Source organism: Octodon degus, unplaced genomic scaffold, assembly GCF_000260255.1.
Source record: "Octodon degus isolate 3935 unplaced genomic scaffold, OctDeg1.0 scaffold00358, whole genome shotgun sequence".
NCBI lineage: Eukaryota > Metazoa > Chordata > Mammalia > Rodentia > Octodontidae > Octodon > Octodon degus.
The window spans coordinates 345,295-349,042 of NW_004524934.1; the positions used below are offsets into that span (position 1 = coordinate 345,295).

The 3,748-nt window shown below is 37.1% G+C and overlaps 1 pseudogene; it reads right to left on the reverse strand.

Annotated features, from left to right (window-relative positions):
- Nucleotides 1-2,053: 2,053 nt before the first annotated feature.
- LOC105741246 lies at nt 2,054-3,052 on the reverse strand (annotated as a pseudogene).
- Nucleotides 3,053-3,748: the final 696 nt, after the last annotated feature.

The window sequence follows — 3,748 nt, forward strand, 5'->3', positions numbered from 1 at the left end:
TGTTCAAACATATTTCTTTTTGTTTACAATATTTGTTTCCATTTTATCCTTTTATCTTTATTTTCTCTTCCTTTTACTCTTCCTTCTCCCTAGTTACCCTTGTTCCCTAGTTCCCCTTCTCCCTAGTTACTATTGTGGAAATCAGTGTAGAGATTCCTAAACTATCCATGATTAGAGGTATCATTTGACCCAGGTGTTCACCTTCTGTGTAATTTCCTGGGAGAATTAAAGATGTCAAACCACAGTGATGCATGTGCACCATGTTTTTGCCCACATTTTGTAAAAACTAAATCTTGGACAGAATTTAAATATCAACTGAAGAATGGATAAAAGGATGTTTTTTTATTATCCAAAAAGTGTTCCTGAGCCATAATGAAAGATAAATTTAAAATTATTCTGGGCATTATTCTATCCTAGTTAGTTTCATTTTGGTTCATCATATGAATCAGTAATGTGAGTGCTACCAGTGAAGCCCTCTGGCCTCTCATTAACAAGTGTCTCAAATATGGCCTTGAGTGCTATCCTTTTACTTTTCTATCATTGCTGAGACAAAATACCTGACATCCAGAATTAAGGAAGGAAAGGTTTATTCATCTCACAGTTTGTGGAGGTTTCATTGCATGCTCACTTGGCTCCAAGGCAGAGTGGCACATGGCTGAATGCAACAATTCATGGTGGAGGCAAGCAGCAAAAGAAACAATAGTAAAAGGGAGGAGTACTGCAGAAAGCAAACCTCTTTCTCTCTCTTATGTACAGGCTGCCTATCCCAGGATGGGTATTACACTGTCATTCATAGTCCCAACATTGGAGCATGAATCAATCAAAAACTGTAGAAGGCAGCCCCATGACTGCATGAGGCTTTGGAGGGAGACATATAGACACAAATCATAGTAGCTACACTGTTAGTGTTCTTGAAATTCTCCTTGTCTCCTTGAATAAAAGCCCTTAGGAAAACATAAAATTTATGCAAGACTTATACTATGTTAAAGAAACTGTAATTCTTGTCCTCCCTCTGGTGACATATCCACTCACAACTCTGTCCCAAATTCTGGTCACACAAATTGTTTTTTACCTCTACTCACCTTACCAGTTTTTATTTATTTTTAAATTGGAAAATTCCACTTCAAAAGAAAAGCAGCAGTATAGTTGGACCGTTCTTTCCACAGTGTTTTTCCCCCTCAGGCACTATAAAAAGACTTAAGAAACCTAGAGTTTGTACAGAAAATCATCCTACAGGATGTTGATATTTTTTCCATATCTGATATTTTAATAGGAAAAGAACATCAAGCATATACAATAGAGAAAATAAAGACTGCAGAGTACAAAAAAGAACTTTTAAATATGCAATTGAGGACTACATATTACTACCAATTCTTCTTTCTTTGGTAAAATCTGTTAACGAACCATGTTCCCACAGAACTTAAGATTTTGTTTGATTTTCTTCCCCGTGACCAGATATTCAATACTTATAAGAAAAAACCCTTAACATTTTATGACAATAGACACCAAGTAGTTCATAAAGAACCCCATTTTAAATGAGATCATATGGATGAAAATTATAATCCTATGAGAATTGTTTTTAAGTACAGTCAATTTGAGCCTTGTTCTTCATGAAGGTACTACAGTTTTTATAGCAAACTATATATATAATGCTGGGGCTTGGAATACATATTACTATATTTAACATTTATTAGGCTTAGAAAACTTTTGAGTGTAGAAGGAAAATGATTTCCAATTAAATCTTTACTGAAGAGTGTATAACTATGAAAACTTCGTGGGTCAAAGGAGGCTGCAAATGAACTAGACTTTGTGAAAGCATACAACTTAGACATTTTTTTTAAAAAGGAAACAAATTATTGAGTAACTTCAGTGTTTTCCAAAAGGTAAATCTTCAGTTAAGGGGAAGCAATTCTAACAGTGTAAACGAGTTTGTCTCAGAAGGAAACTGAACAACATATCCAAGATCTGTGCATAAAAGTAATAATGGTACATATTTAATATTAAAGCATTAGGCTATTAAAAAAATTCAGTCCAGATCTATTTAAAATAGATCTCATTTGTGATCCTTGGTGGGGGTGTAATAAAATTCCATGGGTTTGTTCACTTTCCAGTATTTTTCACTGACCAATTCCAAAGAAAAAGTCATTTAATACAGTGAACTGCCAATGGCTGTTGCTATATAAATTGTATACTGCTTCTCACTGGCTGTATCAAGGTTCATCTGGTTTGAATCTATTTAGCTTTGCAGTTCTTCTAAAGCTAAACTCACAGCCAGATTCTTTGATAAATGATGAACAGTGGCATTACCGGAAGTCTTTATGTACCTTGTCTGTGCACTGTCATCTTTTTCCATAAGTGTGGGATGAGCCCTGAAACTCAGTTTCACTAGCACCATCCTTTACTGAATCAATTGCTTCTGTTGCACGGTTATTAGCAGTTCAAGCCCAGACTCTTGTGATATTTTGGTCCGTTTGTTACAAGGGCCTGCCTCCTGGTTGCCTAGTGTGGATGCATTACTGCAGTGTGAACTGTCACCATTATCTTCTACTCCATTACCATTTTCAATCTGTTGCTTCTTGCTCCACTGTAATCTGTTCATGGCCTGGATCTTCAGACCTTAAATGCTGTGATGAGTGCCTACTCATCTTTGTGCTTGTTGATCCTGGCTAGTACTCTCTCTTGATGAGCTTCATACTCATTATGGCTTGGATATATTTTGCTGATGAGTGCATCAATGTTTGGGTCTGCTCTTAATGATCTTTTAGAAACTAGTTTTTTTCCAACAGGCAGAACATTCTTTATTGCCTCTTCTCAGGGATATGATAATACAACCTGCACATAACAGTGCAAACACTCCTTTGTAGTCATAGTGTTCTTCAACATATCCAAACAAATTGGGCACATTAATTTGCTGTGTAGAAGTCCAGGTAAAAATCACAATTTCCAAGCCATCTGTTATTGCCTTCTATGATGTTGGTTGTAATTCATACAAGCTCAGTCTCCATGTTTTGCTTAATAGTTGAATTCCATTTGTCTGCACAGCCTGAGACATTGTTGAACTTGATAGATTGGGGGAGGGCCAGGTCTCCCATGTGTGCACACTGCATCATGGCTAAGCAAACCCACAAGATCTGAGTCCTTTGAAGAAAATAACTTTCCACTCCAGAAGTATATTTTTGGACCTCTGTATCATTCTGATTGCTCTCAGCAGCTTCACTGTTTACCATGCTACTGTTTTAGTTTTGCCTCACTGGCCCAGATGTTGATAATATTTTATTCTACAGCCGAATGTAAGAGTTATGGTACCATAAAGTTATAGAAACCCTCACTAAGAAAAGATTTAAAGTCTCCAGGGAAAAGGCTCAGATAATCTTCCATAAAGTTACTCTTTGTCTTGTCTCTGTGATGTCTACACACCTATACATGAGCCACTCTTATGAACAAATGAGCTACCAAACTTATGCAAGCAGGCAGGACATCAAAAACATGTCCCTCCAAGACACTGAGGAGGTTAAAGCAGGATGTTGAAAGATAGGCTATGGAGTTGTCTGTTGCCAACAGATTAATGAAGCCTAACACCAATTCCCCAGGAACTTCTGTCAAAAGGTAGCCCTATTAAGGGCCAGTGATATAGCTCAGTGGACTAAGTATTTGCTTAGGTTAGTACAGGGGCCAGAGTTTGATCTCTGGTACCACAAACTGGAAGGAATTTTGGATGCAGAGGTAGATGTAACTGTTGTCTGCCAAG